Below are 25,068 nucleotides of genomic sequence, written 5' to 3' on the forward strand. Positions count from 1 at the left end.
GGTGTCTAAGCAAGTGCTTCCTTGTAAATCCATTGCGGAGAGCAAATGAATCCCAGGGACTGTCGCTCCTTGTTGATCATCAGCGGGCGTAGATGCAGTAGATGTAAAGGTCTATGACTCACTGAGCTAGCTAAGGTGAAACCAGATGAGAGGAGATAATTGCACCATTATAAAAAGAATTATCATAGTTTGATTACAGAAAAAAAAAAAAATCTTCTAATGGCTCCGTAACTCTTGGGAACTAAAATATGAGATGGGACTGAAAAGTGAGGAGTTCATGTCAAGGAATAGCAAAATGTCCTTTTTAATTGATCCATTTTAATCAGACATGCCAAAAAGATGATTTCAAGGATTGAAGGTATAATTGGTCAAAACAGCCTAAGGTGCTTCCCCATGCCAGTTCTGATTACAATAAAAAAGAAGACTAATCAAAGAGACAAATTGACAAGGGCAAGAAATTTATGAATCCAGAGATTACTGGAATACTTCATGAAAGAGAAGATGCAACCTCCTGCCTTGTGTATGAAAATAGATACTGTGCTAAAAAATTTCCCATCTAGTCTGATGATCCATAAATTGAAGAGTGAAAGGGAAAGTTTGCAGGTAATCCAGACTGATCTGAGAAATTGTAATACTTACAGCAATAGGGAGAATGCATTTCCTTTTGACAGACAGTGAAGATTTGGTGTCACAAAGTCCAGAAAGCATGTATATAAAATGCACAAAGTATTTGGGCAATTAAGAACAAAAGGGAAATGTGGTGTAAATTAATGGGCATCTTTATAGAGTACATGGAACACTTGTCAGGATGGTTTTCATACCAGTAATGACATTATAAGCTGACTACAATTTAACCTGAAAAAGCAGAATGAAGAAGACAATAAACATTTGAAGCACCCAAACAAAAGCCTGTTATTTTCTCTTTCCATCTGTGTCTGGGTGGAGGTTTTAGTAGTGGTGTATGCTAAGGTGAATATACTTGGGGAAGTACCAAGATTTGAAGCATCCCTTTGATAATTTCCTTCTAGCTCGGTCTGAGTCCTCAGCTTCAGGGGTGCAGATTGGCAGGAGGAAACTGGAAGCAGTTTTTCAGTATCACCTAACAGAGGGGAAACAGTCACAACTGTTATCCCAAAAGTTTATTTCCATTAAGGTGATTCAGAATTGGCAAAGACATATCAGTTCTCAGGTGGGAGGTAATCTATTGGCTCACGTGAAGTGAGAAAGGTGTTTCTTATAAGGTTCCTTCACAGCCAACATTTGCTTTGAGGCTCTCCAACACTATGTCCCCACAGCCTTGGTGAAGAATAAGACATGGTGCTTCACTGTTGTTATGAATCAGTAGGGAGAGCAGTTCAAAGAATCCTCAGTTGGAGGTGACAGATAAGAGAGTCCATCAAATTCAGTCCATCCTCCTGTGCCTCTGCTTCCCAGCTCCCTGCACCTCTGTAAGAGCTGAAAGGAAGAGGGAGACTCAGACTTGCATGTTGCAAATCTTATCCAAAGCACATCTGTAAATGACAGCCTCTGCCTTCAAGTGTGTTACTCCTTGTTCACTGCAGCATTAGCCATACAATGATGTTTCTTCAGGGCTTGGTAGAACGTAATATTAAATATGATTCCAGATATTGATGTGCACCCTCACTATTTTTATTTGTTGGATTTAAAGTTAATAATATTCTGGCATAGCCCTGGTTCAGGCGAATGAATATCTTTTTTTTATGAGTTTTCCATAAGAAAACAACCAGGAGATTTTTCCCACAGAGCTAATGCTCACAGATGGACATAAGCACTGTTCAAAATGCTGCTCACCACAGGAAAGCATTGATAAGGCATTGATAGAGGCAATCAAATGCATCACAGAAGTTTCTGTCAGGCAACAACACATTCTCACAGAGCAAGGAATTTTGTGCATTGATCCCATTAGGGGCTTTCTGCTTTCAGGGCAGTGCCACATCTGGAAACAAGGAGCTGCACTTCTTTAGGATGATGAAAAAGGGGAATTTTGGGATTGTGAGAAGTCTGATGGGGTTTTAGTTAGATTTAAGCTATAAGGTAAATCCCAATGTTTTGGTGGGATAGCTTTCAGGGTGCATTAGGAGGACAGGGAGTGACCAGACAAATGGGTGGCCCAGAGGATTAGGAGACAGCACTTCTCTGGGTTTTCCCCTTAATATCAGTGTTAGTCCATTTGCATTCACTGTGAGTACTCATTTCTGAGCAGCCTATGCACAGTCGTGTTGTGGATCCTCAACTTTGATTTGGGGATGATGCATTTCAGTGTCTCACTCTCACCCTCCGTGGTGTGACTGATAAGTTCTGTCTGCTGAAGTGCTCCAGCCAAAAGCCATGGCCCTAGGAAGGGGGCTGCAGTGGTTTTAGCCCTTCCCCACGTTACCATGGGTTAAGAGCTTCTCTGGCATGGCATGAAGAGGTTTCACTCAGCTCTCAGGTTGCTGGTGGCTCTGGGTGTTCGGTGGCAGGCTGGCAGGATTTCCTGAGCTGTGCAGGGGATTTCTGCTTTACAGAATGTTTGGCTGATGATGTGTTTGCAGCTTCTTTGGGAATGTCCCCTCGTGTGAGTGTCTCAGGCCCAAGAGGCTGCAAATCTTGCCCTAGCTCAGTGCTTGGCAGGTTTTCTTTGTGGTTTTCTGCCTTGTCTTTAATAATACAGTCAAGTGAAACAACCATGCACAAATATGTATATAAATATATATGTATACTTTATGCACATCTGGACTGTAGCCACTCTAAAAGCAAGTAAAACAAGTTAGAGTACATACATTACAGAAATGCATATCAGTTTATTTTGCAGGCTATGTTAACTCCTGAGGAACCACACATTGGTCCTTCTCCTGGAGGAAACTTGTCTCTACATTGCTCTTTTTCATGTAACATGCATATGCAAAATTTGCTGTCTTTGTTGTAAGGATATTCTGTTAGGATCAAGAAGAGCAAAAAAGGGTTTGAAAGACTGCTGTCATTTGCAATGTAGGCAGGGAAATAGTTTTAAGCCAACAATTAACACAGATGCAATACCTGACCCAGGGCTGCATAATGTGCATTGTTTCTGAAATAAAGCCCAAAGTTCCCCAGAAGAAACCAAAGAACTATACAGAAATCTCCTGGGTTTTCCCACAGCTCTAAAAAGCTGAAATAGGTGATAAATAATGATTTGTTAAGAGCTTCAGATTGCAAGATAGAGAAATCTCTCAAAAACCAAACCCTGACATCCTATGAACCTACAGGGACAGAAGGATGTAGGCTCTAATTTTTCCATCAGTTATATGTCTGATCAGTAAGCAAAAAACTATACATACATAGCTAAGCAGAAAGTACACATGCAGACATGTCTAGGTGCTTACTTTACTGAAATCATTGTACAGATATGTAGTGCCATGCAGACATGCAACAAAGTATGTGGAGTTAAGAGTGGGGACAGAAAATCTAACCCAGAGTATGTGTTTGTTTTAGATAAACAATTTTTTTTGCTTTGGGTTCCATATTCTAACAATCATGGTAGTGCTTTGACATGTCATAGCATAGATTAGTAATTGAAAAAAATAGTTATTTTGTAAATCATTAGAATTTTCCTTTTCTCCTGCTGATTTTAGCCTTTATTTTTTTTTTTTTTTGCACATCATTCTATGTTTGGTAAAAGTTTAGGATATCTGTATAAATACAGATATATATAAGGTAAATACTAATTTTTAAATTAGTATTACATAAATATAATCTATATATATCTGTGTAAATATCTTAAATAAATATAAGATATATATCTGTATAAATACAGATATATACAGATAAATACTAATTTTTAGTACTTTGAATAATACATTTTGTCAAGGTTCCCTCTTTAGAAGAAGAATTTGTTTCTTTGAGAGGCAGTGCCAATAGCATGTGGCAGATTATTTTAATAAAACAAAGTGATATCAATATTATGGAGGCAGGATTAAATAACTTTAAGAAGATGCTCGCATCATAACCCTTTGTATGTGGCTTCATATTTTGAAGTGGAGAGATAAATAAAGGAGAATCACAGAATATGATTCCCCTATTCACTTGTATCCAGGGAGGTAAAGATTGCTTGAAGTATGTCTGATGAAGGTGGGTTTTTCATAAAATAAAGTAGAAGAGATTATTCAGTGAGGCCAAGAAAGCAGTCTTCCTGAAGGAGACAACCAAGAGGCTGCAGGTGAGGTAAACAGATTATATTTCTTGGAGATTAAAGTGAGGTTTCTGACATTTGAGAGACTCTATTAAAAAATGCACTGTGCTCACTGTCATCTGTGGACAGTATTGATTGCTGAGCTGTTTACTTGTAAAAGGAATTCTTTCTGGTCAAGTGATGCAGTTTTAGGAAAGGAATGACCTCTGCAGGACGAGGGGGTGCACAATTATAAATCATACCAAATGCGATTGAAACTCTCCCACTGGCAAGAGAGAAAATCAAATTAAAGCAAATATTGTATTAAAGGAGTTTCAGTGGATGCCTTGGAGAGCTCTGACTTTCATGTAAATGTTCATTTAGACTGAAGTTTACTGCCTCCTCACAATAATGGTGAAGAAAAGAAAAGCATATTTAATTGGAAAGGAAGGGAATGCCAAGGAAACAGATGAATTGCAACTCCCTTTCTAGATCTTTTCCTGCAGATCTAGTGGTTATGATAGCTCAGTGTCTTAAATTGTTCAAAGGAAAACAGTAATTGAACTTCAATCCATATAATTTGGGAAATCTTTCTTTTCTTTCTTTTTTTTTTTTTTTAATTTTTTTTAAATATTTTTCACGTCTTCTAGATTATTGCAGCTTTAACTAATTTTCCTGTCAGGTCCTTTTGCATGTCCTTGTGGGAATTGCCGAGTGATTGACAGCTTTGATCTGGAAATTGTTGCAGCTAAACTGCTACAATTCGTATGGAGAGAACTGCCAAATAATTTGACAGATAGGTGCCAAGAAATGACGTATGAGGATCTGTCAGACAAAGTTTTTTAGAGGAACCATCCTTTGAGTTTTGCTTGTGGTGGACTACAAAGAGCTGGCAGCACCCTGTTCTGCAGAGGCAGAGTGCTGGGATGGGCTATGGCTGCTGTTAGTAAATCCCTACAAAATCATCATCAGAAATCAGGAATTAAGGATTTTTCAGTGATGGCACCAGCTCACAGGCTAACACTTTTGCGCCTGAAAGAGTGTGAACTTGATGTAAAATATTTCCTGAAATGGAATGTTCAATAAGAAATCCAGGAGTAAATAGGGTTGTTTTATCTGAACACTGTCCAAATCTAAGAAAAATCAAACATACTCTATTTCTGCTTTCTTTTTCTTTCTTTTTTTTTTTTTTTTGGTATTTGGGAAAAAAAAAAAAAAAAAAAACAGCCTAAAAGTTATAGAGATGTACCCTAACTGTAAGAATCAACACAAGTATAAATGTCATGGTAGGCTATCAGGCAACTGAGGCAACACATGTTCAAACCTAACTGAGTAAACATATTTTATTTGAATTCAAGCTAATGCCTTGAAACTGGAGTTAACCTTGTAGTGCTGAACGCAGGGCAGGTGCAAGGCTGTTTCCCTAATCCAACAAATTGAGATGTCAACAGTGTGGCCTGAACTATTCCATTCCTAAACCTTTGTTGCTTTTCTCTGTGTACATGGAGGTTTAACACAGCAGGGTATTGAAAATCTCATCAAGTTCAACAGAATAAAAGGGCTTTTCATCATTAAACATTTCCATACTTTGTAATATGCAAGGTAACGTGATAATACTTTGAGGAGGATTTAAGCAGGAGAAAGCGTCCTGGTGCCTGAAGCTGGCAGTGTGCTAATTAAAGCTGCACAGAAGCAAGTTTAAGGGAGTAGGATTTGGGAGGCAGGGAAGGAAGGAGGCCATCCCTTACGGAGAGATGTGACGCTCCAGTGCCGAGCCCAGTCGCCGCGGAGCAGGAGTGCATAAACAGGAAGAGGCAGGAGAGAAGAAGTAATTGTGGGCTAGGGAAGAAAAACGTCTCCCAGGAGGTTTGTTCTGGATGGATTATGGGAGCAGGAAGATGTCACTGAGAGCTCTCTGGGTTGTGCCTGTCCTGGAGTAAGTTAGAGGCACCACTCAGACCGAAGGGTGGGATGGTGTAGCAGCAAGGGAGACTAAGCACATTCATCAACATTTTAATAACATTTCCTGCAGTGTTATCCTCTCATAACTTTTTCAATTATCCTCCCATATCCTCCCAAATTTCTTCTTCTAAGCCAGCCCACAATAGATTTTTCTAGGGTGCCCAGCTGAAACTGGAGGCATATTTGAAAGTCTGGAGCACAAGGAGCCTCAGCTGAGCTGTGGGATCTGGTTCTGGTCTGGCTCTGCCAAAGAGTCCCATTAGGACATCGCATAGTTGCTTAAACCAATTTTTTCACAGGTTATCCTTAATTTAGTCTTTTACAGACATTTGGCCATGAATTCTGGTTTTCAGACATATGAGCAGCTACATCTGTAATGAACTCTGAATGCCTGAAACATTATGTAGTGGTAAATGCTCTGAGAAAAACAAATAATGACTCAGAACAGACACCAAGAATAGTAGAAACTTTGGAACTATTCCCCACGTTTTAGATTTTTTTTTCAAAATGTTGTTAATAGTGTCACCTCAGTTTCCAGCATGCTGTGAAAATGAAATCATTGATGCTTGCAAAGCACTCAGAACTGGTAGTGGTGAGCGCCATTAGCAAATTTCTCTGCCTGCTTTGTCTTTTCCACCTCATTCCTGTCCTCATGTTTCATCTCTTGCTGTTGGCCCCTTGCACTCTGCCCACCTGGCTGGTCCAAGGCTTGGAACCAAGGGACTTGGGAGCAGGGACTGGTGGAGGGTCACCTCCTGTCTTGCTCGTGCCCAAATGCCATCCTGATGCACAGCTGGCTTCTGCTCTCCTGAAAAGCAGAGAGCTTCAGACGTGCTCCATGCAGTGTCTGTTCAAGGCTATAGCAAGTCCACACTGAGTGGATTCCATCACAATTTTTACAAAGCTCATCCTTTGACCAAATGTGGGTGGACCTGCACAGAAAGTGCACAGAGAAGCTGTTCTTTGAAGAGCTTCTTGTCCTTGCCCTGAAGTTATGGGAGGGTACTGGGTTTTTCAGCAGGAATCTTGTTCCTGCGTCTGCTGCTTAGAAACAGCTCAGCTAATTCAGCTGAAATTTGTATTTTAAAGTGAAAGCAAAGAGAAGAATAGACTCACTGTGGAGATGTTTTGTAGTGTTTGGAAATGTCACACACAATTGGAAGTGGGCTCTTCAAAGAGGTTGGCAGCCCTATTAATATGTAAAACTACTGCTGTGCTGATATTAGCAGTGCAGGTAGGAGTGACACATCTAACTGCACCCAAACTGGGTTCTTCTGGATATATGCTGAACAGAGAGATGCATTTTACCTCTGGGAGGTTTGGAGAGCAGGGGAAGAAAGCAAAATTTGCTTACTTGAGATCCTGAGGTGCCTGACTAGACCTTAAGGTTAGTCCTGCCTTGAGGAGGAGATCAGTTCCTGAAGTCCCTTCCAGCCAAAAGTTTTCCATCATATTTTCATAATCTAAACTTCTGAGTGTTTAATATTCTAGTTGTCAGGATGGTTATATTTCCAGTAATGGACCACTGCTGTCTATCTAAAATGTTGCTTTTGAAGACCAGCTATGACACATATTTTTAATTGATTGATCTTGGATAGGAGAGTTGAGAAACTCAAGGTAAGTTTCTTAAAGTGTACTACATGGAAGAGGGGTTATTTGTGGGCTATCTTTGCCTCAAAATTGTTTAGCCATGCTGTGCATTCTTCCCGTGATTTAAACTGCTCTGTATGAAGTTTGGATACATCATGATTCTAGCAATAAGAGCAATCACAATAGTAATAGTCTGCCATTTCTAAAAACTACAGAGTAAACCCTAATAAATAACAGGCTAGGTCTCAAAGCAATAAACATACCATGGTATGAAAATCATCTCTTTTTTCATAGATATAAAAGTTAAGTGTGATTTAACGTTTCATACCTTCATTGTATCAGTACCATCCTCCCAGCAATCATCCATGATAAATTGTTACACTATTTCAAACTTTGTATAATATTTAGTGTTCAGGAAGCAATGCATTTGAGAACAGTCAGGCTGAAAATCTGTTCACAACAAGATTTTTCAAGTATCTGTATTCCTTGTATGTGTGTATATATATTTACATATGTGTGTGTATGTGCGTATATATTGATTTTTGTTTCAAATTTAGAACCACTTGGGTTCTAAAGACGTCAAGTACCAACGTGTCCTCAGCTCTGGTGGCAAAACACTGAGAAAATGGAGGTCACAGGTATGTTGTGAGTCCTGCATACGAAGAATGTGGTAAAAGTAAGAGAATGCAGACTGTGAGGGCCTGCTGCAAGTCTCTGAATACACCCTGAAAAACTAAAGCACGCCAGAAATGTCTGGTTGCTGGTACAACTGGTTGCACAACATTGACTCCCCTTTGGTCTGGCAGAGCTGTTGACCTGGACAATCTCTTTTAGTCTGAGCAGAGAAGTTACAAAAAGGACCTTTTAAGTAAAAGCCTGAGAATAGGGAGAGGTTTTCTTAGTGTGCTTCTTCATAATTTTATAAATTTGTGTCTGTGCTGTAAAAAAAATCCTGCAAAAAATTATGCAGAGTAGTCCTTTGGGAATGTATGTTGGTCTGAGCAAAGGGGCTTGTCCCCAGCATTCAGATGATCCCAAGAACCTGAACCCCAAACCAGCCTTTCTGATTTTCTTGGTGACAAACACATTCCCTTTCTTCCCCTTTCCTTCTGCACACTTGGGGTGGGGGGATATGGTGCCAAAGACTTTGTACCACAGAATTAGCACCTCCGGAGCAGAATCAGTGACAACAAAAATGTACGCGGTATTTCCTAACTACCTTCCCAACCAGCTGTAATGAGGCTTCTTAGTGAGCAGCAATTAGGTCTGATTGTGTTGGGAATCAGAACAGATAAGTTATTAGCAAAACAGTTATACTAGGAGAATCAAATGATTTTTTTAATCACAATAGTCTGTTTTCCCAGGCAGGATTTTTTTTCTGTCTCTTCGTAGGCAGTGGATAAAGAAGCAACATGGTTTCCTGTGTGCTCATTAAGATATACTATGGGGTAATAAACCTGAATAATATTCATTTCCATTTGTTATAATGATTGTAATAAATCTACAAGGCACAGATGAAAGCAGTTGTACTAGCCTTACATCTCACAGAAGATAAAAAAGCTTCTCAAAAGGACAGAATGGAGTGTTTATTATGCCTTCTTAATTTTAAGTACATTTAAAAGAATTGCCATTTCCTTCTGTTGCCTCATTTACAAGCACCAAGTTAGGTAGTAATTATAAGATAATTCAGTAACACTCTAAAATAATGATTCAGCTAATTAATGCTGAATTACAGAGGCAGTCCTACACAGATACTTATAACACCCCCATTAACACTGACAGAGTTCATCATGATTATTCCAGCAAGCACTGAAGGAACTGAATGTGATTAGACCTTATCTTGAAAGCATTTTTTTTTCTTTTTAATAAAACTGTGGCCTTTTATAGAGTTCTCGCTGGCACAGGTGTCTTAGGGAGGAAATGGGGCAAAGCAACCTTCCTCCTACATGCATCAGTCACCTCCTGCAATCTTCATGAGGTCTGTAGAGCCTAAACGGAAATACCAGTGGAACCATGGCCACAAAAGGGTGTAGCCTTTTGGCCACAAGCTGTGGACAAGAGTAATTTTGTCATCTGTGGTATCTTTGAATTTGACTGAGGTTGGTGTAGGGCAGAAGACAGGAAGGACTTCTGACCAAGGTCAGGTTTTGTTGCTACTCACTTATGGTCAGCCTCAGAATCACAGGGCTCAGCATCCTTCTCTTTTATTTTCTCCATTTTCTTTGGAGAGTCAGTAATTCTGGATCACTGTCTTATGTTTGCTGGAGCTTTGTGTTTTGTAAATGCTGTCATGTTTGTATATGCTGCATTTGTGCCTCTCTGTGGGAAATGGAAAGGAGGCTATATGAAGGCTCTTAAAATAGACTCCTCACTTTTTTTTTTTTTTTTTTTTAATGGGCAAGAATGTTATATATACAAAAAGTAGGTTTAGTAATTTTATTTGCATGGAGAGAAGCACAGGTCAGGGTAACACAATGTATCACAAGGATTTCAAGACAACATGTTCAAATGTCATAGAGTCATGAAAGAGTGGGTTGGAAGGGATGTTTAAGACCATCTTGTTTCAATGCCCCTGGGTAGGAATGGGTAGGAATACTTTCCACTAGCCCAGCTTCTTCAAAGTCCCATCCAGCCTGGCCTTGAACACTTCCAGGGCAGTTCCAAGCAAATTTTGTTGGTTTTACTGCCTGCAAGTTGATGCTGACTTTTTGAATGGAGCATAACTCATTGCTGGCAGAGAGGACTCTGGAAATGACAGGAACCTACCCCTTTATGCCAGCTGCCTGGACATCAACTCCCCCGCGTGCTCTCTTTGACAGGCAATATTTACAAGACTTTTATAAAGTCACAGCGCTATTCTGCCATACGGATCCGCACCCCCAAATGTTCTATGTGGGCTCGAGAAGAAAGAAGCTAGAAATTGCACCTAAATATACTGCTGGGAAATCGAATAGAAGCTCTTCCAATTACGGGGTCTTGGCGAATACTTTTTGCCCCAAAGTTGTGATTTTTTTGTTTCTAAGTGGGAGTTGTGCAGAGGCTAATGTGTGAAAACTCCCGCGGCGGGGCCCTGCTTCCGCTCCCGCCAGCGGAGAGCAGGCTCTCAGCGGAGGCAGGCCGGGAGAAGCACAGCGTGAGGTGGCAGCAGAGCTGCTTCAGCCTCCTGCTTCTGGCTGCAAGATGGGAATAGTCTGGCGATAGTCCTCGCTTCCCCACGGGGGGCAGTGGGTGATGGATCCGCGTGCTGGCGTCGCGTCCGCAGCCCAATGATCTCCAGCTGGCCGAGATGGCAGCTGGCTGCGCTGCAGCCAGCTCTGAGCTGGCCTTCATGGTTTCTTTGGGTTACCAAAACCCCTTTCATGCTGGCCTGAGGATCTTAAAAAATGCAGCGCTATGGATACAGAGGCAAATTCAGGCTTGGCAGAAGAGAGTTGCTTTCACTTATGTAAGGGCTGAATCTGCCTCCCGTTGTTTTAGTGGCCGCTTACTTCCCCTCTCTTCAGTGTGAAAGTATTGCTGTCTCAGGCAGATAGAGGTATAAAGGCTAGAGCACATTCATCCAGCCCTTTGGAATCAGTAAAAGCTGGAATGGGTTCAGGTGGAAAATTACAGGATCAAAATCAAGATCGAGGATCAGGGTACCAAACTTGAGGCACTGAGGCTCTGCTTGTGACTGTGCTGCAATCTGTGAGGCAATAACCTAATTTTCCCAATTTCTCTCTTGTCCATCTGCCAAAAGGGATGATAATATTTTGTTTATCTATTTTACCTATTAGTATAGAATATACACTAAAATGTAAGTAACAATAACAGAAAATTAAGCAAAAGGGCCTGAGAATTTAGACATTACAGAGATGAGTAGAAAGAATCAAACCAAGTATCTTGAGAAAGAGAGTAGAAATTCCAAATGCAGTTTTCCAAACTGCAGTGAAAGTCCTTGCTTAGAGACATAGCTGAGGGCAGGTTTTGGGTAGCACTTTCCTTTTCCTTGCCTATAAAAGCAAGGGGGAGATTGGGGAAGAGCTGACTCCTGTCCAAGAGCTAGAGGTACAGAGCTTTTGTGTGCTGTTGGTGGCAGATGTTTTGCTAAAAGGGGAAACCCTGCATGCACACAGGGTAGGGTTGCTGTGACACCTGGAAATCCAAGGTAGCTGAGGTATTAGAAATGCCTTTGGAAATTCAGTGAGTGGTAACTAATTTCCCAAAAAAGGGATAAATTTATTCCCCCATGAATGAACCATGGTCAGCCAAAGGAGAATTTTAGAGATCGTGTATCTGTTGCAGAGACTAGTGAAAGATGGAAGAAATGGGCCAATCTGGCCCATGTAAAGATAAACAGTGATTAGAGAAAGGAAACAATCCAAGGAACAAGCTGGATTTGGCAAGAATACATCAACACTATGTTTTCCAACTCTGCAAGTTTACAGCCCTTAGGCAAGACCAACTCCAGTGGAAAGCTTCAGCCAGCAAACTGCAAGCACTTTAAAAAACTGATGATAGGCTCTTTGGGAGCCTCTTTGGGAGGAAGATTCTTGTCTGGCAAAATGACTTGCATACTTCTGGCACTCAACAAACCATGTCTAACTATGGTGCTTCTGTGGTCACTCATTGCCACACTATTTTTGTGCCTCTCTGCCCCAATCCGCACTAAGCACGCAGGCCCCATGGCAGAGCAGGCAGCTCTCCCCTGCTTGCCCACAGAAGGCAGAACTTTAAATCTGGGCTCGAGGAAGGATTCTTGATGAAATCCAGAATCACAAACCAAAGCCCTCTCTTGAAATTAGCTGTACGAGTCAGCAGGGAAGACTTTTATGTCAGTGATGCTGCCCAGCATCACTGCTGCAGCAAGGGATGAACATGATTTTGGGACATGGCAGCAGTCTGTGACACAGGAGCAGCTCCCCGTGTTCCCAGAACCCCCAAATGCAGCAGCCACTGCTTCCCCCACCCACACTGGCTGTGCCCATCAATCACTGAAGGCAGCAGCCAACCCTGCTTGTCTTCCAGCACTCCTCTGCCACCAGCCACAATTGGCCAAGCAGCCAGCCCCTGCCCCCTGGCACCCCTTTGTCACCCAGCCCCATGCAGACAGAAGTCCCAGCTCCTGCTCCTCACCTGGAGGTCAGCTCTTCCCTTTTCGGTGTCTTTGGGTGCCCCTCTTCCTTTATGAGTAAGGTTTGGCCTCCCATGAGCCAATGCTTTATGGGGCTGGAATCTCCAGCCTTGGAAAGATGGAGAAGGATTTTTCACAGGAGCGTGTAGTGATAGAATGAGGGGGAATGGCTTTAAACTGGAAGAAAGTAGGTTTAGATTAGATATTTGGGAAAAATTCTTTACTGTGAGGATGGTGAGGCGCTGGCAACCGTTGCCCAAAGAAACTTTGGATGCCCCATCCCTGGAAATGTTCAAGGCCAGGTTGGATGGGGCTTTGAGCAACCTGGCCTAGTGGAAGGTGTCCCTGCCCATGGCAGGGGGTTGAAACTAGATGATCCTTAAGGTCTCTTCCAACCCAAACCCTTGTATGGATCTGTGGATCTCTAGGGTGTGGGGAAGGTTGTATTCCCCATGGCCTTTGCTGAAGGAATGAAGTGCAGAGACAATAATATTCAATGTCAGTGAGGCTGGCTCTGAAGTCTGCTGTTTATGGCATCCCTGGGTGGGAAGGAAATTGTCATTTTGCTTGATCTCTCTTTTCAGAGAACTATTAAAATGTGAAATGTATCTAATTGGGTTGTCAGAGGAGCTGAGCTTGTGCGACACGTAAGAGTAAGATATCAGCACTGCTGCAAGAGTCTGCGATGGCACAGAAATCGTGCCTAAAGGACAGTGAGGCAGGGTTTCAGGGATACAGGCATCTGGGACAGTCCTGCTCCCTGGTTCTGTGAGGCAGGGGTGTCATTTGCTTGAGAATTCATAGGCAGTCTGTGAGGAAGGTAATGCATCAGGTTTGAAGTTTGTTTCACTGGTACCTCCCAGATTATAATATTTGTGTCACAGTGTCCACTATACATCTCTTGTGTTTGCCCTGAATACAATGTGATTTCTACCTTTGGATATGCACACATTAATTATAGAAATAAAAAAAAATCCATCCTTCCTCTTTCCAATGTGGCAAGGAGGAGTGACTTCCTGGGGACCACAGGTGCCAGCAGAGAGAGGTGGAGGCAGGAGAAGCATGGGATGGGATCAGTGCCTACCATGACTTCTGTGAAATGAAACCTACCCTTCAAGCAGCTCTATGGATTCCCATTGTGAAATAATTAGATTTTTTTTCCCCTCTCCACATTAGACTCCCATTGTACACCAACTTTTTGCTGAGCAACTCATACGGAGCTTGAGCCAGGTCTGGGTCCTCACTGTGTGTGTTTGGAACCCACTAAATATGTGACCATCTTACCAAATCAACCCTTGTGTGGTTTCTGAACACCTCCTTAGGCCAACACACAGGCAGTGCCTGCTTTTGTCATGTGTACAGATTTTGTGCCTCTGTGTTGCCACATGCTTTTTACAGATTCACTGGGAACTCCAAAGTGGCGACTTGTAGCTCGGTGTGATTTACCCCGTTGTTTTCTGCTGTGCAAAACTGTTTGTCAGTGGAGCTGCGATTTCAGGAGGATGTTTGCACAGAAATATAATGAGGCTTGGCTAGTCCTTGGGAGCAGGAGTGATTTTGAATGGCTGCTGACCTCGCGGGGAATCTGGGCTGCACTCAGGCAGAAACCACTGAGCTGGAAACAAAAACCTGGGGAAACTAATGCAGCCTCTCCATCTTCTGCTATGAGTTAGTAAAGAGATAGTTTGTCCAAAAGTCAGCAGCAAATGCTAGAAGATGCATTCATAGTTCTACCTTTGAAAATTATTTTCAGTTGTAATACCACGTTTTGAAATGGGTCTGCACTTCTCGGTGTTTGTGTAACCTGTTCACTTGCAAATGAGCTGGCCTTCTCTTCGGGTCTGTTCTGATGGCTAGCTTTGAGTTTGCTCTTTCTCCTTGGTGTGGGTTGGACCCCTGCACAGGCTCTGCAAAGCAGAGGGTACTTTAACACTCCTGGAACTAGAGAGAGAAAGATTTATTTTCTTTATAGTCAGGTTTATTAGCTCCCATTTTGTTATTGACTAATAGCAATGACTTTCTGATTTTCACTTTCACACAATACATACAACTACAGGAAAAATATATGTAGGAATTGTTTTTGAATCAGAAGCATGATAAAACTTGTGGTTTTGTCCAATTGTACTTTTTCTGGCCTTTTTTAGCAGTTAGCTATCCTGTTTTGCATTATGAGGATACAAAGGCTTGAACAAAAAGGCTATGGGTTACAGAATTGTTCCTCACAGGGTTTCTCTGCCCTCTTTCCAACACGTTCCCTCTTGAAAATGAAGGGTTTACTTACACTTGAAAAAAAAAGAAAAAAAAGGGTTGCCTTTGGCCAGAGATCAATCATGGAAAATTTCAGCCCCATCAGAGAATGTTTTGGAAACAGAGAGGCTGTAAGCAGATGATGTGATCCTGATGCCACTTAGCTCACAGCTGTTTGGTCCTGCAGCAGCAGCAGCAGTGAGTGCCGTGGGTTTAACCATGGTTTGCCCCCACGAGCTGGATCGAGCTTGGGCTGTGGGTGCTCAGCAGCCTCGGCACTGGCATGCTGAAAGAGACAGTGGAAGGTGCTGTCACAGCCCTTGCTCTGCTGGGCAGCTGTGCTGAATGGGACTATTCATGTGCTCAAGACCAGGACCCACCTAGCTGTGCTATAAATAGTGAGCTGCAGACCTCAGAAGATAAAGTGCTTTAATTCAGGTGGAAATTCTAGCTTTCAGGTGCTTATCTTCACCAGCTGTATTTGGCCTGCCAAATGCATTTTGGTTTGGTGTTTTAGCACTTCAGGCACTGGGCTGAACTGCTATGAAGGGCAAATATTGATTAAAATGATATTTATCTGCTCTGTCTAAATCAGCCATCCCTTCTTACATGCATAAGGTTTTCCTAAGGATTGAAGGCTCTTTTAGAAGCTGGTGTTTGGAATATGTTGACCATTGGCACAAGTCTTCTGTCCAACTCACCAACACTCCCAAGAACTGTCCAGTTTTTGGCTGTCCAGTGGTTTCGTGCCTCTGTGCCTGCTGCTGGCACCAGGAGTAGCAGCGCCTTGCGCTCTCTGCAGTTTTATTTCCTGTCCAAAACAGCCTGGAGAATCATTCTTTCAAGGAGAGAGGAGAAACTGCCTCATCATACTGTCATTATCTTATGCCCTGGAAGTGAATAAAATATGATAAATGGTTTGGTGAAGCTGTTTTTTTAAAAAATATCATGTGACCCTTTCAACCTCTAACAATACATCTATACTTACTTTAAATTTCTTGGGGTACAGCATTGAAAATGTCGTGTCTTGTGTATTTCTCATGAATGTTCCTGAGAAAAAGAGGATCCCTAAACTTGCTGCTCCAATACTTATGGAAATTCAGGAGCTAGTCTTATCAGCCAAGCTAGCACATCTTTATTCTGGAGCTGTTGCTTGTCCTGCACTTCCATGGGCACTCCTAGAGCAGCTGTCAGTGGCAGGACATTGGGTGAAACAGCCTTGGTCTCACCTGCTGAAAATGCTTGTATGCCCCAGTTTTTATAGGTGCAGTACCCAGCACAGATATCCAATATAATCTTTTCCCTTTCTCGGCCAACCTGTGCCATACAATACTTTCATGTCATTTGAACTACAAAATTAAATTCCAGTCTTGGATTTCATATACTCTGAAAAGAGCACCCTGTCAACAACTCTGGTGCACTTGTGCTGCAATTTGGGCAGATACTGGCTCCACCTGTTGTTTCATTTCCCCCATTAGTTATTTAGATGCCAGCACCCTTGGAGACACCTCCTTCTGTTATAAATAAAACTTGAAATGAAAGACTATTGTGAAACTGTAGAAGACACCCAATTCATGCCAGGTCTTGGTGACCCAGCTTGGAAGGCTGCATGGGTGGCTTCCAATATGCTCAAGATGTTACTTTCATCATGTAAATAGATGTGTCTGGAAATGTTTGTTGAAAAAATTTTGTTAAAGCATGGCAAAAAAAGTTGCTGGTATCTAAGGAAGGAGGACTATTTAGCTATTGTTCCTAGTCACAGGGTATACTCAGTTTTCCTTCAAAAATTATCCACCTGCCAGGAGGCATTTGCCTTTTTTATTATTAATTTTGCCAATGTGCTGCTTGAAGCAGGTGTCTGATCTGATTTTCAGTTGTCAAAACAAACACCAATGGGAAAATGGGAAAAGTGCAGGCCCTGATGGAAATGAAAATGTAGAACTTCTTAAGATTTTATTGCTGATAAATGTTGTCCAAAAGCATTAATCATCTTAATTTTTTTAATGATTAGCAATGAAGCCCCAAGCCCTAGCAGAGCTGTCAGTGCCCTGCTGTGTGTGAAAAGCTGTGCATCACTTGTTGTTGCTGGTGATCCAAACCTTCACAATTCCTGTACAGATGTTGTATGTAGGAAACACTTGGTGACATGTCAAAGGAGGGCTTTTTTCTGGTTATTTTCCTGCAAAATCCTTCAAAGAGGGCATCCCTGGATCTGGCAGACTGCAGATCCTGAGTGACAACTGCATTCCCGAGGATGGATTTGGAGCATGTGCAGATCCCTGCAGATTCATCCCAGTCAAGGAGCAGCACTTCTTTTCAATGACATCCTGGGGCCAGGACTTCCATCCATTAATTATGTGAAAGAGGACCTCCTTTGGTCAAACCTGCCAATTTTTAATGTAATTGAATGTCACCTTATCCTCGTATGACTAGGGAAGAAAAGCAGAAGCTCTTGCTCAACATCCATTTGTTTTATGCCCTTACATATTTTTTGTGCCATTTGAGGCTTTGTGTGTCTGATAAAAGCAGGGAAAGGCTGTATTTACCAGAATTTGAGCTAGAGGTACCAGGAACTAAATTGAAGAATAAGTGTCCTGCATTTTTTGGCTGACAGAAGGGCTGCAAGTGGTGTTCCCTCAGGTAAAGGACAGGTTGTAGGCATAAGGACGTGCCAGGACTCTCTGGGGTCTCTCTGCTCATTATCATCAGGCATGAGACCCCTTGTTTTGCACCACCTCACAGCTTTTTTCTGTGCTGGCCAGACTTATCCTCACAGATAAGTGAATCAGGACCATCCTTGTTAATAATATTTAGTGTATAACCTTGATTCTGTGAGAATTTTTTTTAAAAGGCTTTATAAAAATAAGAAAACATGGCATGAGAAATATTTCTTTTGTTTTATTATATTTGAATAATTTTCTTCTTTCCTTTGAGAAATAAAGTGATTGGAAGCAACTTTTAGGAAGCATGCAAAATAAGCTTACATTGGTAAGCAAACACAAAGTAAACATGTGTTGCTTTGGGCCAGTTTTAAAAGCTGAATATGACAGTTTCAATTCAATAAATATTGATAAGCACACTTTTCTTTCAAAGTCCAAGCACTGAATTCAGGTGTTACCTTTTTGATGGTACCTGGCAATTAAACATATCCCTTCATAACCTCATAGAGGAAGTTGGCTGCAAATAGGGTGAGTCAAACTCATCAAGCTGCCTTATGAATTCTTCTTTTTTGTGTTTAGAATAACTCCTTCTTACAAGATGATGAACTGCCAGTCACACAGGAAGAGAAAAGCAGACACTTCTTTTCTGGATAGATTAAACTCTCCAGAGGATGGTGAAAGCGAAGCAAATCAAGTACATCATCTTTCATACTCACATCAACCCATCTATTGTGGAAAACATCAGAAGTCAGCGTTTTCTCACTCAGCTGAAATATTATTCCTGTGCTATTTCTACACCGAAGAGACAAATATTGGAGAAGTGAACACTTAATAGCCCCCCAAAGGAAAGAGAAAAACACCGAAAAAGACAGAGCACAAAGTTCCCCTGTGTGCCAGCCAGTGCTGCTGCATTAGGGAGAGACTCTGGGAAGAGCAAGTGCTGCTTCCTGGGACTTGGGGAGCTGGGAGCTTCCACCAGTAGCTGTGTTTTTCTCTCTCTCAAGAATTTTTGTTTGTCATTCCTGCTTCTTTTATGAGAACATGGCTGTGGAGAAGGACTGGACAGAGGCAGGGACTGGGTGCAAGGAGGTCAAACTATATTGGTCTTGTGCTATTTAATGAAAAGCGGACCAGGCACCAGATAAACACAGGTGAGAGAGCAGGTGACAGATTGCCTGTGCTGGCAGGCAGGAGGTGACTGCCAGTGTGTGATCCTGTGGTCTGAAGGCTTTCCCAGAACTGGCTTTCTTTTGGTGTGCCCCACACCCTTTTCCCCAGTGGAGTGCCAGGGGACCCGAGCCCACACTGAGACTGGAGCAGCAGTTCAAAGCAGCATGCACAGCTGAAATGAGGTGTAAAATGTTTTTGCTTAGTCATTAAATCTTTGCCTGTACCCAGAGATGATTTAATGACTCCTGGGTAAACACTGGTACTTCAAAGAATGTGCTAATTTGGCTTTGGAAATGAGAAGGCAGGTAAGATGCATGACCTCTGCTGAGCTATCTTTTGATATCCCACATTAATACTGGGGTTTGATGGTTGTTCATTTTTACATCTCAAAGGGAATCTTCAGTAATGGCTTATTCTGCCTGCCTGCAGGCTTGGTTTCTCACTTGGGCTGCTGGTTGTGAAGTATACATTGCATACATTAGGGAGTAAAGCTGAGCCACTTTTTGTAATGCCACGAGTGGGACAGAGTAAAACGTAGAAGAGAAATCAGTCCTATATTTCCAAGTATCAGATGTGCTTGAAATGTGAGCACATCTTTCAGGAAGTTTAAGTTAATATTCCTGGGATGACACTCCCACGTCTCTTCTGTGCTCATCCACATTTATCAATGGAGTACGTGCCTGTGGTGCAAAGCACCTATAGATGAGGATCCATGAGTCTCAGACCCCTTGGTCTTCTCTAGCCATCCCTGGTGGTATCCCAGGAAGATTTTTAGATTTTTCTGTCATTAGCATGTAGTGAAATACTGTTTGGGAAGTATGCAAAGACTTCTCTTTGTGGCAAGCCAGCTGGTAATGAGGCACGGCACAGCCACTGCAGTGCACCCATCCCATGCATGAATCATTGCCTATTTTTCCTGTTAATGACTCAGCAACTCAAGCAGTGGGAGTGACCACTTGTTGTGGTCCTGCTCTGCCTAATGGCATCAGCCAAAAGCCACTCTTGTGCGAGGCACTTGGCCAAAGTGGGCTTGCTGATGACAGGAGGTCAGAGGTGTAGCTGGATGGCCCAGGGAATGCCTCATCAGCATGGCACATCTGCAGGAGGAGGACTGCAAACCTGCTGCTTGCATTCAAACCTGGTGGTTACACTCAAACCTGGTGGTTACACTCAAACCTGGTGGCTACATTCAAACCTGGTGGTCACCTTCTGATGCAAGAGCCCCTGTAGGTGGTCGATTGTGGCTGCGGTGTTCATGTGACACCTTTTTTTGGCCATTTTCCTGTACAAAGCACAGAAGTATGTAGGGTGTGCCAGTCATTCATTTCTGTACAGCACATGACTCTGAGGTGCCATGGGAAACTGGGATGTGCTTTTCTCACCGGAGCTGCTCATCCTTCAGCTTTCCAGCTTCTTGCTGAAGCACGGATATCCTCACACTGACTCGTCAGTAGCTGTTAAAAAACACGGATTTTCCATGAGCTTTTTTACTGCAGCTCGGTCCCTGCTGCAAATCGAACAGCTTGGATCAATCAAAAAGTTGTCAGGAAATTTACAGCTTTGGTGACTGTGCCCCTGTTAAATTAATGTTAAGCAAGTTAAAACATAATTTAACATGCTCACATCCACAGCAATCTTTGATGGTCTACCTGTCATCAGGCATGATGGTTGGTGTACCCATATAAAAAAGATACTAGGTTATAAAGATTTTTTTTTCCCTATGGGATTCTAAAATTCATATTAACTAACTGCTACCCTTGGAAAGACTTTTGAAGTAACGAGTAGCTACATAAGGGGAATAAGAGAGATGCTCAGTAAGATGTGTTTAGAAGGTTCATGTCAGAAAAAGGATTTTAGAAATGGAAAATCTTTCATTAGATCCATTAATGTTATAATTCCACCAAGCTTTGCACTGAAGCAATTAAAGACGTTACTCTGGAAATCAAGACCAAAGAAAACAGTTGGTGAACATGGCGTATGTAAGTACTTTGTGTTCTGATAAGAGAATGCCTAATGTTATTTTTTCAGTGAGGAGAGGTCATAGTTCACATGTCAGTGTCCCTGTGCTTGGAAATACACAACAGGACTTCAGCAGTCTGGATTCCATGAAACATTTTCATTCTTTGCTTTGCTTGAGACATCCTACCTGCCTCAGGGAAGGCATTTAGCTGCTGTCTACCCCTATTTCCCTTCTGTAAAACAGAGGTAGCATTTCCACTCTTCTCAAGGTCATTATTAAAAAAAATAAAACCAAAACCAAACCCAAACATACCATAAAGCCTGAGACATGCAGATATCCCAATGGTAGGACCTCAGATAATGTACACTGTTTGCTTGAATCTTCTAAAAATCTGTATAAAATTTGCAAGGATGTAAAAAGGTATGCCCACAAATTCAAATGTGGTCAGTTTTAGGAATATGAAACAGTCACACTGATATTATTATCACTGGGATTATGATGATTCAGAGCGCTATGCTGACACCAACACTACCTGAGCAGGATGAGGAGAAATTAAGTCCCAGTCTCTGTGTGAAGATTAAAGAGCCAATCCAGACAAACAATACGAGAGTAAGACTAAGCAAGTCAAAGATGAGAGTGCTAGTGCATATATGTGATGTATGTTTCCCTCCTTCCTTCCCTTCCTTCCCTGCCTCATTTCCCACCTCTCTCCCTGCAGAGGGACTTGGCCCTTCCTCTCCCTGTCTGCAGTCCCTGGGAGTGTGCCTGCCTTCTGCCCTGCCGCGGCTCTTGGAGGAGAACCTGCACTGCAGGTTTCAGCTCAAAACAAATATTCATGGCTGAGTTATGAACCCCCAGAGGGATAGATGGTGAAGTGGATTAAAGCACTAACTCTCTGCCTTTGGCTCGAAGCCACATTAGGACAAAAGTTAGAGAGAGTTTCAGGGTTAACTTTCATTTACTGGTATGGCTTGGGTTGGGACGTGGCAAAAAGCACCAGGAATGAAAGGACACTGGGTGAGAGACACGTTGGTGAGGTTTCAGGAGGAGCCTACACAGTGCTCCAGCCAGTCTGACCTAGTTACTGATGACAAGTTTTGACATTTCAGGAAATGTTTCAACTACGGAAGCAAAGACCAACACCCGTGGACAGACAGCCCTGTGGAACAAGGGCCTGTGGGAAGAGGAGACACCCAGAATGGTGCTGCTGGGAGGCTGCCCTGCTTGGGAAGGGCCTCCCAGGGAAATGCTTCCAGCCATCCCACACTGTCCCATCTGTGGTGGTGGTGGTGTGAGGATGCCTGGGGACATCCTTGGCCTCTGCAGTGGCTGTGAGTGGCTGCTTGCTGCACTGTGTCCTCCTGCTCTGGGTTCCTCTGGGAGCTGCTTTGCAGCCACACTCTGGAGCTGAGCTACGTCTCTTGCACCTCATGGACACGATGGGAAATGTCTAGAAAAGTGTGTGTTCTGGAAATAAGTTTTTGGGTTTTTTTCCATTCATCCTCTCAGATGAACCAAACCTTCACTGTGAGTTTAGAGCTGCATGGAAAGCTTCTGCTCTCCTCACAGCTCCCTTAGGGAATGAGTAGCAATGCTCAAAAGCTTTTGTATAAATCATCCAGGCATACTGAGGCTGAATAACAGAAGGCTGTTTTTGTTAAACTAGGAGTCGGATCCTTAAGAAGTGTGTATGTACATGTCAGTGTTTGCTCTTCCTCTCCCACATCAACAGTTGTCTGAGAGTCTAATTCAATTTGCTGTTTGTAAGGTGGGAAACAGAAGAATAAAAACATTAGGGAAGGCTTGTCTGAATAATAGTCTTTCCCTCAGGATAAAGAAAACTCTTTTCAGTGTATGGTTGCCACCACATTTGAGAACATTTATAACCATTCATTCATGTAAGGAACCCAAAGCTTCTGTGGAGGCTCTCCAGCCCTTGGCTTGAGGTGTGGGAGGGGTTGGGAAGGAATGTGTCTGGGCAGGGAGGAGGAGTGGCTGAAAAGGAGATGAGGCAGTGAGCTGGAGAGAGACCCAGGGAGGGAGGCTCTCTCTGAATAACAGATCAGCTAGAGAGATTTCTAATTTTTCTGATATTCTCAGCCACAGGATGCACAGGTATCCATGCTGGATGGCAGAGGTGCTACAGTTGTCCTGCATGGGACTGATGTTCACTGTCCTCTGGCAGTCTGCCTGCAGCATCCCTGGTCCTGCACACTCAGTGGCAGCTGAAATGCTCCCTTTCAGGAAGCAATGTAGGACAAGTGTTCAGTGCTGCTTTCTGGAGCCAAAGCAGCTCCTTCCAAATAAAAAAACTCTCTTTCTATATAAAGAGATGCTACACCTTTGAAGGGAGCCCTTTCAATGGAGGGTTGTGACTCAGAATACTTAGAAAGGGTTTTTACCCCTCTGATCAGGAATGCTCTCAAACCCAGGTTGAGAGGGGAAAAGGAGGATGGTGACTGATTTCACTGATCACCTCTGTCAGAGCATTCAGGCTCCTGATGGATAAACAGCTGGCTGATGGCTTGAAGAGCTCCAAATAAAGCACTGTGACCCCTTTCTTGTTTCTTAAACTGAAAAGAAAGCCAGTAAAAGGAAAGGGAGCTGGGATTGAAACCATTTTAGGTCCATTCCTTTCCTCATTCACCTGCAGAGGCTGCACTCAGGTATCCTCTGCACACTCTAAATTTCTTCCTTCTCTCTTCTTCCAGTCCATTCCCTTCTCCTTTAGGCCAACATGATGGGCACTATTTCTCACTGATAGTTTTATAAAATTTGATCTACTGGAGAGAAGAAAACACAAAAGAAAGGACACGCCACTTTTTTGTTTGGTTTTCCATTTTGGTTTGGTTATGGTTTTTGGGGTTTTGTTTGTTTTTTGTTTTTGGTTTTTTCTTCGGTTTTATTTTTGTTATTGTTGTTCAATGTACATAGTCAGTTTGTTCCTAACTTTGGTAAGGCTTCTGGAAACATGTAACAGATGTTAAAGTTAGAGGGTCACAAAAATCTCACAGTCACACCAGTTGTTGCACCATGTTAACTGCTTCTGCAGGTGTATATGGAGTCACATGCCACTGAGTCAAAAAATAGCTAACCTTAATCCTGCCTACACCTGTAGTCATGTGTACCTGCCCTGGGAGATTAGTGCAGGTAGGCATTTCTACAGGGTGAATTTCTGACTCAACACCTGGAAACAGGGCAGGCACAGCTTCTGCCAATCACACAAATCAATACACAAATTGGGATGGGGCTGTTCACAGTGCTGAAAAACACCAAGTGAACAGAGCCATTGTGATGAGTACATACATGTTGCATGTAGAAAGACAAAGTGAACCAAAAAGTTACCACTTAAATTTTGGTTGAATGGGTTTGTTTGTTTTTTGAGAACAGGCAAAAAGCAAACTGTATAGTAGGTTGGTGTAATAAGCTGTTGGTGTATGCCTCAGGACCACTGAAAGAAAAGTTAATGAGCTGCATTGCATTTCTGCTTTAAGCTCTTAAAATGCATCATGAATAAATGTGTCTGCAGGTTCATCGAGATTTATATCACTGAATTTTCATGTGTTAGCCTCTGCAGAGAATTGACTATAGAAAAAGAGAAAAATGGGTATAGTTATTTTTAACAGTTCATAAACACCATGAAATTAATTGTTTCCTAATGTGAAAAAACCCCACCACAAACAAAAAAAGACATGGATGTCTCTGGATTTGTATCAGAAACCAGTTTGTCTCCCACAATGAGCAAAGGCTCATAATGGTAGAGTACTCTGTGTGAAAAGCAGCAACACGTTTTTAGTGTTCCTGTACTGACAGAGGTGAGTTGTGCAGCAATATCTCCCACACTTGCGTTTAAAACGTGGCAGAAGAAGAACAAACACCTGATCCTGCACAGCCTGGCACACACAGGGGAAAAGCTGTTGCCTGGCATGCCATTGATGCTGAAGACATGTTTGTCACAAGCCTTGCAACCTCTACTGCTTTGTTGTAGAAAGCAAACTCTGGAAGGAAATAGCCATAACTCCCGATTCCAGCCAGCTGGGAATTTTGCAGGGAAACCGCTTTCCAATGGAAATTAGGCATGTTTGTCAAAACAGAGATGGGCTGGGAAGCAGGGAGGTTAAACCCTTGCTAGAAACCACCCCCCCTCTTCCCTCTGAGATTTTCTTTTCAAAGCCTCATCTACAGGATATGTATTTTTCCTACTGTTGAGAAAAAC

Source organism: Ammospiza caudacuta, chromosome 4, assembly GCF_027887145.1.
Source record: "Ammospiza caudacuta isolate bAmmCau1 chromosome 4, bAmmCau1.pri, whole genome shotgun sequence".
NCBI classification, from domain to species: Eukaryota; Metazoa; Chordata; class Aves; order Passeriformes; family Passerellidae; genus Ammospiza; species Ammospiza caudacuta.